The sequence below is a fragment of the Myotis lucifugus genome, unplaced genomic scaffold, assembly GCF_000147115.1.
Source record: "Myotis lucifugus unplaced genomic scaffold, Myoluc2.0 scaffold_339, whole genome shotgun sequence".
Classification (NCBI taxonomy): Eukaryota; Metazoa; Chordata; class Mammalia; order Chiroptera; family Vespertilionidae; genus Myotis; species Myotis lucifugus.
The window spans coordinates 356663-372687 of NW_005871387.1; the positions used below are offsets into that span (position 1 = coordinate 356663).

General features: G+C 38.6%; 1 protein-coding gene across 1 annotated transcript in view; it reads left to right on the plus strand.

Moving 5' to 3' along the window:
* Nucleotides 1-16025, plus strand: part of LOC102430991 (cell adhesion molecule 2) — a gene marked incomplete at its 3' end in the record, with an annotated part of 1034261 nt that overhangs the window by 239060 nt on the left and 779176 nt on the right. The gene's annotated exons all lie outside the window — the stretch shown is intronic.

Genomic DNA, 16025 nt, shown 5'->3' on the forward strand with positions numbered 1-16025 from the left:
CAGGTGTAGGCATGTATTTTGGTAAATTGGATAATGCAGGAAATGATTGTTGTCTTAAGTCAGTATTCCTGTAGCTACTGATTACCTTTTAGATCTGAGAAATGACCGATATTTTATTTATTTGTTTTTTTCTTTTTGTAATGATAATATACCAATGTATTTTATTTCATTTCACTTATTATTTCCAGTACTCTGTAAAATATTTGATACAATTCTACTGTGTTGAAATTATATTCTTACCCTCTGTGGTTGGTATAAAAATGAACAAAGATTGAATTGGTCAAGATATATATCCTAGACCTCAGCTCTTTTCTACCAGGAGGATGAGCTCTATTCAGAACTTTGAGCTGTCCAAAAAGCCCAGTTAGGCTGTGCTTAGCTAAAGGGAAACAAGTGCCTTTTTTGGTACCCTCAGTAGTACTTTCTGACAGATTGGCATTTTGACTTTGAAACAGCCTTACAAAGTGCTGAAGCGTTAATCCTCCTATAAGAGAAACATAACCCTGGCTCCAAAACAGATGACAGATAGGGTATTCTTTTTTACTTTCCTGGGAGAATGTGTTGGAGTACTGGTCTGAGTCCCATGGTGGGAAAAATAGAACACACAAAGGTTCTCAAGAGAAGATGCTCTATCTTTTTTGGCTGGAATGAATCTGGAGACAGTTCCCAGCAGTACTATGACTAATGTTCTTGGAAGCAATCATCTATATATTGATCCAAATAAAGAATATTTATTTTAAGATTGGCATCGAACTACTCTTACTACTTCTCAGGAGAAAAAGAAAAAAATGTGGTGGTACTTATTAGAAATAGGAGCCTATGTTTCCCAAAATATAATAGCTTTTTGTATTGCTTAAACTTTGATATAAACAAAAAACAATGACATGTAATAATCAAAATATGCTTTTGCATATAATCTGCAATATAAACACTTATATGTAGCATTTTGAAAGGTGAATTTACAGTGTTTATCTTAATATCTATACTAATAAAAGGGTAATATGCTAATTAGACCATGAGACCTTCCGGACGTCCTTCTGGACAAAGCCATGGTGGCAGGGCTAAGGCAGAGGCTGTTAGGGGCAATCAGGCCAGGAGTGGAAGGCAGTTGGGGGTGAGCAGGCTGGCGGGGGGGGCAGTTGGGGGCAAACAGGCTGGCAATGGGGGGTAGTTGGGGTCGAGCAGGCCAGCAGTGGGGAACAGTTGGAGGCCATGAGGTTGGCTGGGGAGGACAGTTGGGGGCCATGAAGCTGGCTGGGAGGGCAGTTAGGGGCCATGAGGCTGGCAGGGGAGGGTAGTTGGGGGCGATCAGGCCAGTGGGGGGGGAGTTGGGGGTGATCAGGCTGTTGGGAGGGCAGTTGAGGGTGAGAAGGCTGGCAGGGGGTGAAGTTGAGGGTGAGAAGGCCAGAGGGGGGCATTTGTGGGGGACCAGGCCTGCAGGGGAGGGCAGTTGGGGGTGATCGGGCAGGCAGGGGAGAAGTTAGGTGTCGATCAGGCTGGCAGGGGAGTGGTTGGGGGGGTGATCAGGCTGGCAGGCAGAGCAGTTTGGGGCAATCAGGCAGGCAAGTAGGTGGATTGTGAGAGGGATGTCCGACTGCCAGTTTAGTCCTGATTCTGCAGGGATCGGGCCTAAACTAGCAGTCGGACATCCCCTGAGGCGTCCCAGATTGGAGAGGGTGCAGGCCGGGCTGAGGGACAACCCCCCCCCCCCCCCGCACAAATTGTGTGCACCGGGCCACTAGTGTGTATATAAATAAGCTTATTTACAGTAGTAATGTATAACATATCTAGACATGCCATGCATACTCTGCACATCCTTTCCCCGGTTGTAACAGTGATATTTTCTTGACAAATGAAAAAGGAACACATTACTCTTGATTCTGTATGATGGCATATGAATTTCTTCTACAGTGGAGCCTCTGGGGATTTGGTAAGAACAATTGAAGAGTTGTGAACTGCACTTAAGCATCTTAAAATAAAGTCTTTAATAAGTGGAAGTCATTTGCTTCTCAACTGCTCTTAAGGATAGCAACTCACAAGGGGGGAAAATATAAGAATGAATAAATGCTTAATAAATATTTGTTGAATTGAATTGAGTAGGTAATTGATTATTTTTCAACCACAAAAGACATGCTGGAGCTTTTAGAAGGAAGGTATTGTGGCTATTTAGCTCAATCTATGTAGCATTCAGGAGAGGCCTGGTAGGGGGAAGTCCTGCTATAGCAAGGCAGCGCCTCAGCATGGAATTTGATATGACACAGGCATTCGAATATGCTTGTAGAGACATAACTGCTGGCAATATGGAAAATTAAAAATGTATATTTTAAACAAAAACAAAGAATATGACAGTTTCTAACTTATAATAGTTGCTTAAGTTCATTATGAATGTTATTTTTTTTCTCTTTACTTTCTGGGTAGGAAATTAGACAGATTCCACTGAATTTATCAAGTCTTAAGCAACTAGGAAAGAGCCTATAGCAAATGCCCTCCCAGCACAGTAGTGAAATAGTGTTACTGGTTTTAAAAATAGAAACTTGATTTTAAAAATAGAAGCTAGAATCCAATGTTAAAACCCTACAACTAATGAGCAGATAACATAATGACACTAGCAAACCACTTTTAAAAAACCTTATTTTTTTCTTATTTTTTCCTAATAAAACAGAAAAACCTGTAGCTCACTTTTACCTTTTTAGGCATATTTCATTATATTCATTACTAGAGGCCCGGTGCATGAAATTTGTGCACAGGTACGGTCCCTAGGCTTGGCCTGTGATCAGGGCCATCTTCCCCAGCTGCCCGCAGCTGGCCTCACACCCCTGTCGCCATCCACTCCTGGTTCCTCATTTGCCATTGGGTGATGGGAGCCTGATGGCTGGGGGAAGGGACCGAGAGGTCAGCTGTTCCCACCCGCTCACTGTCACTGGCCCCCGCCCCCACCGCAGGTTGCCCTCTGTGTGTGGGGCAACTGGCAGGGTAGGGGCCTTGGCCTGGCATGCCTGCGTCCCCCGCCACCCACCCCCAGTTCCCTATTCGCCATCAGGCAATCAGAGCCTGCCAGCTGGGGAAAGGGACCAAGAGGTGGTCAGTGCACCTCATAGTGACTGGTGGAGCAGTTGTTCTGGTCGTTCCACCATTAGGGTCAATTTTCATATTACCCTTTTATTATCTATTTATATAAAAACCCTGGGTGTAACACTCGTCATGACCGAGGCTTGACCAACTGGAAGGAAGTCAGTCCTGCAGGGGTCGCCTTTGCAACAGCTGTGCCCTCCCCAAGCTGTTTCCAGTGAGGGAAAGGTTTGAGGCAGGAAGCCACACTCGGAGCATGGAGGCACTAAGTCCTAGGTCACCGCAGCAATGGCTGTGCCCTCCGTGAGCTGTTTCCTGCAAGGCCTGAGGGAAGAACCCACCCTTGGAGTGCCAGGAGCACCCAGTTCCAGTCAGTCCAGGGTTGCTGAGGTGGAGGCCATGGCATGGTCGAACTCTGTGTCTGCCCAAAAGGGGGCATGGCCGGCCTTCAAACCAGACCCTGACAGGAGGGAGGAGGGAGTCCCATTCCTCACGGAATCAACAGGTGGCCAGCTTGCTGTCAGGGGCCTGCCAGCTAGGAATCCTATTCACCTGCATATCTGTATAAAGTTTCAATGCATTATATTAGAGGTCGTGGTGGTACTGTTTTACCCACAGTGTCTAGGAATTGCTGCAAATTTACTTCTTGATGGAAGGACCTTTCATTCCCAATATAAATGACCAATTCCATTAAATGAAACTTCAATTTCTAGACTCGATATAAACAGTGAAGTTGCTAAACTATTAAAAAGACCAAACTTCTCATTATTGATGAATGCACCATGGCATCTAGTCATGCTATAAACGCCATAGACAGATTACTAAGAGAAATTATGAATTTGAATGTTATATTTGGTGGGAAAGTTCTCCTTCTTGGAGGGGATTTTCGACAATGTCTCAGTATTGTACTGCATGCTATGTGATCAGCCATAGTACAAACAAGTTTAAAGTACTGTAATGTTTGGGGATGTTTCAGAAAGTTGTCTCTTACAACAAATATGAGATCAGAGGATTCTACTTATAGTGGATGGTTAGTAAAACTTGGAGATGGCAAAGTTGATAGCAGTTTTCATTTAGGAGTGGATATTATTGAAATCCCCTGTGAAATGATTTGTAATGGATCTATTATTAAAGCTACCTTTGGAAATAGTATATCTATAGATAACATTAAAAATTTATCTAAACATGTGATTCTTTGTCCAAAAAATGAGCATGTTCAAAAATTAAATGAAGAAATTTTGGATATACTCAATTGAGATTTTCACACATATTTGAGTGATGATTCCATTGATTCCACAGATGATGCTGAAAAGAAAAATTTTCCCATCGAATTTCTTAATAGTATTACTCCTTTGGGAATGTCATGTCATAAATTAAAATTGAAAGTGGGTGCAATCATCATGCTATTGAGAAATCTTAATAGTAAATGGGGTCTTTATAATGGTATCAGATTTATTATCAAAAGATTACAACCTAACATTATTGAAGCTGAAGTATTAACAGGATCTGCAGAGGAGAGGAAGAGAATTGATTCCAAGAATTGATTTGTCCCCATCTGACACTGGCCTCCCATTTAAATTAATTCGACGACAGTTTCCCATGATGCCAGCATTTGTGATGACTATTAATAAATCACAAGGACAAACTCTAGACAGAGTAGGCATATTCCTACCTGAATCCGTTTTCGCACATGGTCAGTTATATGTTGCTTTCTCTTGAGTTCGAAGAGCATGTGATGTTAAAGTTGTAAATACTTTATCCCAAGGGAAATTAGTCAAGCACTCTGAAAGTGTTTTCACTCTTAATGTGGTATACAGGGAGATATTAGAATAAGTTTAATCACTTTATCAGTCATTGCTTGCATCACTGTTGTTTTTATATCATGTTTTTGTTGTTTTTATATTATGTTTTCATATCATGTTTTTGTTGTTTTTATATCATACCTCTGTTTTTGTTATATCCTTTTGTTACTGTTTATTTATTAATAAATTTATATATTATTTTCAAATACATTCTACTAATTTCCTTTCATCTCTCACACTTCTATTATAGAGAAAGGGCAAATAGCAATATTAAAATATATCCACTAATTAATTCCCTTTTAATGTGCATGGATTTCATGCACTGGGCCAGTAGTATAGGATAATTCAGTTACTTACATGATATAATGACTGCCTATAGAAACACCGAGACAATATATCTCAAACATAGCACAGTTGAGAGGCTGGATAATCCTTGTTTTGAAGACAATCTTGTACATCTCAGGATGTTTAGTAGCATCTCTGGCCTCTACACACTAGTTGCCAGCAGTAGGCCCTCCCTAGTTTTGATGAGCAAAAATGTTTGGGATTACCAAATGGCCCCCAAGGGACACTGAATAAGCTAACTGATAAATCACATGTATCTAGTTCTGTTTAGTTGTGTGTTTATACTGTGAACTCAAAGGGACAGAAAATTTCTGTAAGAGTATAGCTAAGGAAGGTGAGCTTTCTTTGCTTTAATATACTTTGCAAAATTCAATTGCTATTGTACTAATATTTATCGATTGATCACTGAATGAGGTTTTCTTTGCGTTCTTTTGAAATAATGCAAGTTCCTTTTACAATGAACAGCAGTTAAACTTAAGGCACTGAATTAGAGTCTTTACACGTATTATTTAACCCCCCCAAACAAGTATGTATGGAATGTACATCTCACAATTAAGGAAATTGATGTCTGTAGGACTTATATTGTCGGAGGTCACACGGTGAGAACTCAGAGTCAGCTCTTCTTATTAAAACAGGTAGCCTTTCTAGGTCAGCACAGTAATATTGCATGGTGTAGGAAGCTGGGAGAAAATATTCTGCATATCTACTTTTTGTAGGTCTCCAAAGTAATAGCTTGACTGTTATTATTTTAAAGATTTCCCAATAGTTTGAGACTTTTTTCTTCAAATTTTAATACAATTTAATATTAATAATTTTCAAAACATTTTTATGTTTTTCTTGGTAGTCTTGACAATAATGTAACTTGAGTACAAAAAAGAAACATCCCTTCATAATTTTGTAGGAACCTCTTTACTAAAACTATATTAAATTTATTATTTGTAGGAAAATATTGGATTATATTACATATTTGTAATTTTGTTTCTTTGTCATTTACTAAATGTTCAACTTGCTAATTTCTGAACTCTCTTTTGCCTGAAAGAGCCAAGATAAATTGCAATTGGCAGTTTTGAAAATGAGTCTAAATTATTTTCTTTCATAAGTAATATAAAAATTTAAAGTGTAATTGATGTTCATTAAAAATCAATGTAGATTTTTACAAGTACATAAATAGATAATTTTGTCTTTAAAAAAGGTAGTTGAAAGTGTGATTTTAGTGGATTTTTTAAAAGAATAAACATCTTCTTTTGTCAAATCTCTGCAGACATTGAGGCTTTTTTGCAGTATTTTGTATAGACATGTAAAGTAATTATCATATTTCATTGAAATCACATGCACCTTTTTGTCATTTGAAATATCTGAATTTGTGAAGCATCTTAAAATCCATGGTGTGTCAGAGTTTAATTGGTGGTATTTTTCTCTTATAGATACATAAAATAAGGATGCAAGTTACAATTGATATTTAGATTTATTAACAAAATATATCAATACATGTCGATGCTTAAAATTTTGATCCTAGAAATAATAACTCATATATTACATAATTTAAATAATAATATTAATTGCTGATTGTAACTTCTTTTATATATGACTCTGGGTGGAAGCCTGTAAAATAGATATATTTCTAAAAAATTTCAGCATAACGTTTTTATGCTGTCATATTTTACAAGTTATATGCTCTTTGCTTTTATTTTAATGCCATGTATATATACAAAAATTTTCAAAAATGCATATTTAAGTGATCATAACCATGCTATTTATCTATCAAATACATTTCTCAGTTACGATAGTGGTTTTTGGCACATTATCGGTATTCAAAGTGTATTTGATTTAAGAGAATAATAACTATATATAGTTATAATTATTTTTGTGTTTGATCAGGATATTTTTGGCCTATTGTTTTTTATCTCACTGATAGAGGAATTTACTATATTGATATGTAGTTTGCATAGTCACGCATTATATTTTCAGAATATATAGTATCCAATGAGTGCTTTCATTTCCTTCATATTTATATACCCATTAAAAATTCCTGCACATGTCAATCAGTATAACCTGGTTTGAACAGGTATATTATCATAGATTACATTTGGTTATCTTTTTCTAACCATGAAAAGCCCTTGATATTATATCTTTTAAGCAAGCATTTTAAAAATGAAGAGCAAATAGACAAGATATTTTTAGTTTGTATCTGCTCATGCAGAAAGTAAGCTATTAATATTACATATATTCAAACTAATCACAATTTGTGGAATTAACTGTAAGTGAAACCATGTAGAAGGATATTTCATGCTTCTGGTTCTTGTGATTTGAAAGGGAGATGTTTTTCTCTGACAGATTACAGATGATTTGGTATCAACTTTCCATTTCTCAAGTTAGGTTGTGAGTTTGTGTGTGTGTGTGTGTGTGTGTGTGTGTGTGTTGTTGTTTTTTTTTTAAGTAACAAATAAAAGAGACCTGAAGCATGATAAATAATTTTTCATAACTAATAATCCAGAGCTAAAGTGAACGAGGGATTTGAAGCAATTATTTAATTTTGATAGAAAATCCTATTATGCTCATCAAGAGAACACATTAAATAATTGATATGCATTTATTCTCTGTAATAATGTACAAAGCTTAGGCATTGCTTTGCTTGTCCTACAGAAGGTTACTATTTTAACAGAAAATGCATAGATGTGTGCTGGCATAGATAAGTGTGGATAAATGGAGTAAATGATAGTCCACTTGAAACAACAAATATTTATTATCTCATAACTTTTGTGAGTCAGCAATCTAGGCAAGTCTTAGCTGGGATATGTGACTCAGAGGCTCTTGCAAAGCTGCGATCATTGCAAGCATGGTGTAGACGGGGGCTACTACAACCACTTCCAGGCTCAGTTGAGGTTCACATCCAAGTTCTTGGCATGTTTCAGGTCCTCCATGGCTGTTGCCCAGAGCTCTCAGCTCTCCATTGGGCAGCTCACACCTAGTAGCTGGTTTCCTTCAGCAGGAGTGAGAGAGAGCAGAGAGGGTGAGCAAGACAAAAGCCAGAGTCTTTTGTAACCTAATCTTGGAAGTGACATCCCATGACTTTAGCCATATTGTGTTCTTTAGAAATGAGTCCCTAGGTCCAGACCACGCCCAAATGAGAGGATTACAAAAGCAGGTATGAATATTCAGAGGCAAGGATCGCTGGGGTCATTTTAAGGCTCTCACCACAGGAACAGTTCTCAGTAGGATGCCAGTTCTCTTCTAAAGCTGAAGTTTTTCTCTCTTTTTTGTGGCTGTGTTCTTTTCCCCGCTAATGAATATAGTTTTTTCTTCCTTTTCCATGTCCTTTTTTTCATGTTCTGAAAAGTTTTATAAACATATTGTGTCAATCATCTTAAATGTGAGACTTAGAAGGTACATTCATTTGTAGAAATTGATACTCTCTGCCTTATGCGGTGTTGGAGTCTGTCTGAATGCCATGGCTGTATTTCAGGTGGACTTAAGTGGAATTAAGGAAATTAATAAATGAAATTTTCCCATGATACTCTATTATTCCCAAAACTCACACAAAATCAACACCGGCAGAAAGTTAAAACAAAGTGATAATATTGTGCAGGACATTTTTGGAGATGGCAGAGAATAAGAAATGGTAGGAGAGTATTGAGAAAATTAATGTTGACTCTGAATCACTGAATATAACAAGGGGATGAGTCCTCCTCTGAACTGCCATCCTCAACTTGTAGCATGCAGTGATTATTACTTTGTACCAACTTCCAGAAGTTTTAATTTCCCTTGATGAACTAGGATTTATTGTTCTCATAAAATTTTCTTAATAAATGCAATGAAATTGGTAACTGTTCCAATTAATTAGTCAAGTACATATAAAATCCCTCGTGTTCATTTAACTTGATATTTAAAAGAGAGTCAAAACATAGATATGTAAAGAGCCAAAATGTGTAGCAACTCTTTTTATTTCAAATTGTTTAGAGAAAAAGGAAATGTATAGTTTATAATGTTTGTAATTGGTATAGATGAATGCTATTTTATGGGTAAAACATGCATATGCAAATGGAAGTCCTTAGAGAAGGTGTAGGCCAGGAAGCTAAAACATATATTTTAAAAAATAATTGCTATGTAAAATTACATTCTTCTATAATTGCCTATTGCTTTCTTTTTAAGTCTAATCCAAAGTCTCATTTCTTCTCACATTGTCTTGTATTTTGATTTAGATTATACTTTATTTTTCATCAACAGTAAGCAACTTACTTTTATAATGAGTGCACATTGCTTATAACAATCTTATAATATTTTAGGTATTACTGTAGTCAACAGTTATTTACTATATACTATGTTTTGAAACTTTTCTTAATACTTTAATAATATTAATATACTTAACCTCCAAAAAATGTTTCAACAAAAATACTGTTATAATCCCCACTTTTTAGTTGAGAAAACTGGGACACAAATAATTTCAGTAGTTTACTTATAGCTGGGACTGTCAACCTATACAGTTTGGTTTGAGATTTGTGCTTTAAATAGATTGTGATTTAATTACAAAGTCATAGTGACTGATGTAAATCAATAGCTCTGAATAAAAGCACCATAAGGAAGAAGCTTCATCCATTTCATGTTCTAAATATATGTATATATTCAAATAGATGTTGAATGAATGAATGAGTAAATCAATGAATGTATAAATATGTTATGTGGCTAGCTGGGTTGATAAGGCTGAATTCAGAAAGCCTCAATGATGGTCCCGTTTCCTTAAACACCAGTCATCAAAAAATTGTTTTGTTAATTTCCAGAGGTGTTTATGTTGAACTAGCTCAAAAACCTGCAGTCTGTGAACAGCTTCCATATGCAGGGTCATCACATTTATCTCATGGGAGAGCAGATTCTGAATAGATATATTAAGATGAGGCTGCTATTTTTCATTAGCAGCTGCATAAAGCTCAACTAAATCAAATATGTTTTCACAATATCTCATAAACTCAATTGTTCAGATGAAATGGAATTTTAGTTGTAAATGCATATGTATTGACAACTTATAATAAACTAGAGGCTCAGTGCATGAAATTCTGCACTGGTAGGGTCCCTAGCAGTGGCTAGCTGCCTGCCTGGGCCTCCCTCCCTTCCTCCAGCTGGCCCTGCCCCCTGGTCAAATGCCCGGACTAACTCCCCATTGAGGGGACAATTTGCATACTACACTTTTATTATATAGGATTATTATATAGGGGAAATAGATCACATTGTCAAGAAATATGGGCAGAAATGAGAGGTCTATCAAATAAACTTTAGAATGTAAAAAATGGTACAAAATTGAATTTTCAAGATCTTAAGTAGTTCTTTGCTGATAAATTTTAATGCTCCTTTGTGAACTTTTAAAACAAAAGTCTTAGAATTCAATTATTCAGTAAAAACAGCACTAATCTTCCTGTTTTGTTTAATAGTGTATTTCTTTATATTTTATGTTTTTTTTAGGTAGAATTTATTAGGGTTGTGAAGTAGGAAGTAAGACATGAGCAGCTGGAGCAGAGCCTGCCCTGGGATGATCAGCGGTGGGACCAACATTGCCTTCAGACCGCCTCTCTATGGGCAGCCCAGCAGCCAGCAGACCACCAGCAGGCAGTTCAGAGCTAGTTGGTTCTTGGTGCAAGCTCAGAGGAAAATGACATGACCTCAATGATACCTTACTAGGGCCCTGGCTAATTATAATAAAATTTGCATTTTGGTTTTGACCCCATAGTTTTTTCTGTATGCATTATGGGTAAGTGCCCTAAGTAACAGTTTCTGTCAATCATTCCTGAATGCAAATGAAAGTCTCCACCCAGAAAATCCCTCATTTAAACCCAGTAGTTAGGCACCATCCTCTCTCTCTTGTGCATGCACCCTCTACCTCCAAGGAGCACACCCATACCATACCCTTTCCCTTTCCCTTCCCCCACAGGCAAATACCCCCATGAGACTTGCAACCAGGGGAGAAATGGGCAGCTGAAGCTGCTCCCGACTAAGCCCTTGAACCTGTCTCCAAGGTCCCCTTTTTCTCTGACTTCCCAGTGAGCTAAAGCAGCAGGGTCATTGGGTCATTGGTCTTTCTCTCTCTCTCTCTCTCTCTCTCTCTCTCTCTCTCTCAAATAGCCCGCTGCTCCTCATTTGGAATGTAGCTTTAAGAAATCCCACTTTGCTTTACTTTCATTTGACATTACAGTATTTTCTGTGTCAATAAAAATAATGGAGGTCCTAGTTGGTAACTCCAATCAGTAAAAGGATGACACTGGTTAATAACATTACATAGCTTTCAGGGGTATAATTCTATAATACATCATCTGTATTTTGTATATATTTTTAAATTGATTTTTAGAGAGAAAGGAAGGGAGATGGATAGAGAGAGAAATATCAATGAGAAAGAAACATCATTGATGGGCTGCCTCCTGCACACCCCCTACTGGAGATCAAGCTTGCAACCTAGGGATGTGTTCTGACTGGGAATCAAAAAGGTGACTTCTTGGTTCATGGGTCTATGCTCAACCACTGAGCCACAATGACCAGGCTGTATTTTGTCTTATATGTTTAACACCCCGAGTTAAGTCTCTTTCCATCACCATTTATCTCATTTTTACCCTCTCCTACCTCTCCCCATCTCCCTTTCCCTCTGGTAATCACCATACTGTTGTCTGTGTCTATGAGTGTTTTTTTTTTCTTAATCCATTTACCTTTTTCATCTAGCCCTGCAACCAGCCTCCCCTCTGACAACTGCCAGTCTATTCTCTAATTATGAAAAAGTGGATTTTTATGTTTCATGTTAACATTGAAATGAAGTCATTTGGCAAATCCTGGTGTTTTCATTGTTTTCTTGAGTGTCATTGTTTCATAAGAGCTCCTCTTTCCTTAGTCATCACAAAGGGAGCACATTGAGTGCCTGGCGTGCTCCACATGCCTTGCTAACATGCCAGTGGGAGGCCACAGTGCGGAGGAGTAGGAAGGAACCTCAAAGAGGTTTAAAACTGAAATATATCAAAGCTTTCAAAATAAATGTGTGTCATAGAAGGTGGAGACATAGAGATTGATGTGAATTAGGAAAATCTGGAAGGATTTGTGGAGGAGAAGGGAAGTATGATTTTTACCATGCACTTAAATTGCTGAAATAACCGACATGAAACTAGACAAAAGGAGGAGGGAATATGGCCAGCAAGTGACCATAAAATTAACTTAAAGAGGGTTCATGTGAAGAATAGAAAGTTAAGACAGGTATATTGTTGAGGGCCTTAAAGAAACCAAATTTGACTTTGATGTAGATGACAACAGAACCATTGTAAGTTCTTTTTAGATGAAGGCAGTATTTTAGGGAGATTAATCTAGCAGGATAATGAATGATGGGCTTAAGAAACTGAGAAGCTGTCTAGAAAGGGAGACACTTCAGCATTTCATGGCCAAATTAAGGAAGTTTCAAGTTTCCACAAATCATATTAGTGTAAATAAAGAAATATGGCTTATATATCTAAGAAATTCTGTATGGTAAAACAAGTATTAAAATGCCAGGTATACATGGTGTGGGTAAGACAATTTTTGTAGGATTCATAGGACTTTGTAAATTAATGGTATGATTACATTTTTTTGATCTGGATAGTTAGAAGAAGGATGATACCAAGGTTATAATAGCTCATTTCTCTTGATTCAATGTCCAACTTCAGGCTGATGATGCTAGATTTTAAACAGCAGAGCTATCCTATATAATAAAAGCCTAATATGCAAATCAAACAGCCGAACAACCAGTAGAACAACCAGTCACTATGAAGCACACTGGCCACCAGGGGGGCAGATGCTCAATGCAGGAGCTGCCCCCAGCCCACAGACCCCAGGCCAGCCAAGGTGGGTGCAAGCGCGGGCCCCTCAATCGCCCCGCCAGTCGCCCCACAGAGGAAGGTGACAGGTGGTGGCTGCGGGGGGTAGGGCCGGCAAGCGGGCGGCACCAGGCCAGCCAAGGCGTGTGCCAGCAGGGGCCTCTGGATCACCCCAACAGTCGGTCACCCCACAGATCGGCCCTGATTTCAGGCCAGGCCTAGGGACTCTACCAGTGCAAGAATTTTGTGCACCGGGTCCTAGTCTATAATAATTGTAAAAGCTTCTTGTGGACAACTCACTATTTTCAGCCATAAATTTGTCCTTTTCTCCATAAATATGCCTCTCCTTACATGACAGACTTTCCTAAAATCTCACTTTCCTTGTCCTTGCATACACACTTAGCAATGATTCCCATTATTGCCTTATTTCTTCCAAACCCTAGTACTCCCTCTCCCCCTTCCTCTAGCTCATTGTCTCTCTCCTTATCTGGACCCTCACTGTTTCTAGCCTAGAATGATCTCTAGGTTAGGTGGCTCTCTGACCTCTTTCTTTACTTTCAGTCTATTTCCACACCAGTGCAATCTCTATCTGCTGTGAAATAGGTTTCTACATCTGGTCATGTCATGCCCAGCCTACAAAATTTGTTATCCTCTTGTCCGTAGAGTAATTCCCAATTCCCTGGGGATATAAAGCACCTTTTAAATCTTTTACACATTAAACAAATGTATGGACTGAACTCCTAAAATGTGCCAAGCACTCGCTAGGAAAGCTTGGGAAAGCTACAGCTGGCATGGTCCCTGCCCTTGCGGTACCTGGAGTCCAGTGGAGGAGGCTGTCACTCATCAAATAATTACATAGAAATATAAAACTGCAGCTGTGAACAGTGTCATCTAGGAGTTTGCGAGATTGTCTGACAGGTGTTTTACCCTAGGGGGAGGTCCCAGAAGACGCCCTATGGAGATAGGCTAGGTCCTTACACCAGTGGTTGCCAACCTTTTGGACCTCACGGACCACCAGTGGTCCGTGCACCACTCGTTGGCGACTGTGGGGCTAGGAGATAAAACTGGAGAATAGCTTAGTGAAAAAAAGAGAAGAATGGGATTCATAAAGTAGGATTACTTGGAGAAGACATTTGCAAAGTCCAGTTGCATGCAGAAATATGCTGGGTGAGAGGGACTTAAACTTTCAGTTATTCTGGACCAGAGAATGTGTGGACCAAATGTCACAAAATAAGGCTAAAGAGCAGAATAGAAACCACAGGGCGTTGTAGATGAGTGATTTTATTCCGAAACATTGGAAATTAATGAAAGACTTTCTATAGGAGGGTGGCATGATCAGAAAGGTACTTAGCAATGAACAAGGATGGTGGATTGGCAGGGAGCTATCAATCTGCACAGACCAGTGAGTGCTTGCTAGAATAGCTATGATAGTGGTGACCTTAAAAATTTAAAAAGAAAGAAGTTATTGTCTGATGACTAACATGTAGCAGTCATTAGACAAAATCTATAGTGTAGAATGAAGGAAAAATATAAACAGTAGGAATAAGGATAAAAAGTAAGCAGGCAGGAGTGCGCGCAGACATTCCGCGGAGACACTCCGCGCAGTTCTGGAGGGTGGAACACTGCGAGTTCGAACAGCTTCCCAGGCTCTTGTTTGCACACTTCCTCTTACTTCTGTGAGTTTGATTGTTGGCCCCAGTGCATGTGATTGCCCAGTTGGGGTCACTAGCAGAGCTTGTAGGGGAAGATTGTTTTTGGGGAGCCTGGGAAACAGAGCTGGGAGTGGCGCCTGGGGAACCAGCTCTGGGCGGAGCTGGTTCAGGTACAATAGAGAGATTCTGGTCAGAGAGAACTTATAGCCTTGGAGGTCAATCCAGACACACTGCCACCCAGAGGCAGAGCCACGAACTGACTCTTCTGTAAATACAGATAAGGCAATAAGGGGATTTTACGGCTGGCCTTAAAATCAGGACTGTGGCTTACAACACGGAGGAACAGTGTAACAGAGGGAAATTCAACATTCTCCTGAATTCCGGGCGTGCCAATAAGAAGAGTAGAAGATCTGAAGCACCTGCATTACTGCACATTTTTATTTTTATTTTTTTAAATTACTTTTTCTCCTTTTAACTAAGAAAACATTTTTTTTTCTTTTTTTCTTTTTTCTATTTCTCCATCACCTGATTTTGCCCTTTCAGCTACTACATTTTTATTTTTAACTAGTATTACTACCGCTACCATTTTACCACTCTTTAAAGTGTCATTTTATTTTGTCTTTATTTTATTTTGGGACTAATGTTCTCCATTCTATTTTCATCGTTCCTTTAGCAACACTTCTCTCTACCTCAATTTGCCTCTGTGCTAAACAATCTCCCCCACATTTTCCCTTTTGCTGTCCTGTTTCTCTTACCCTACTCCAGCTTTTGATTTTCCCTACTCTTTTTACCCCCTGTCTAAATTTATCCCTGCTTATATATCCTACGTCCAATCCCCTGTTCTAAATCCTTATACACCTTTCCCTTATCTTCCTTCACTATCCAATTTTTTTTTCTCTTCTTCTTCTTCTTTTCTCTCTCTATTGTTTTATTGTTGTTTGCTTGATTGACGAGTATATTGGGGTTTTTTTTTAGGATTGTTTGTGAGGTTAGACTGCTTATTCTTTTAATTTTCCTGCCCCTCCCTCTCCCCCTCCGCTGGTTATTTCTGTGCTTCTGTTTCCCCTTGCGTCGCTTGATATTATTGGTTGTTTGTAGTTTGTATTCATCTCCAGGAATCTATTGCTGTAATTTGTTGGTATTAGTGGCGGACCTATAGGAGTTTTCTCCTCATATAAATAGTCTCTTCCCCTTTTATACTTCATTCTCTTTTCTCTCTTACTTTTTTTTCTTTTTTTTCCCTCCTCTTTTTCCCCTCCCTTTTTCCAATTTCATTTTTGCACTCCTTTTTTTCTTTCTTTCTTTTTTCTCTTCTACCTTTTTCTCTTCTTTCCCCCTTATCTCCC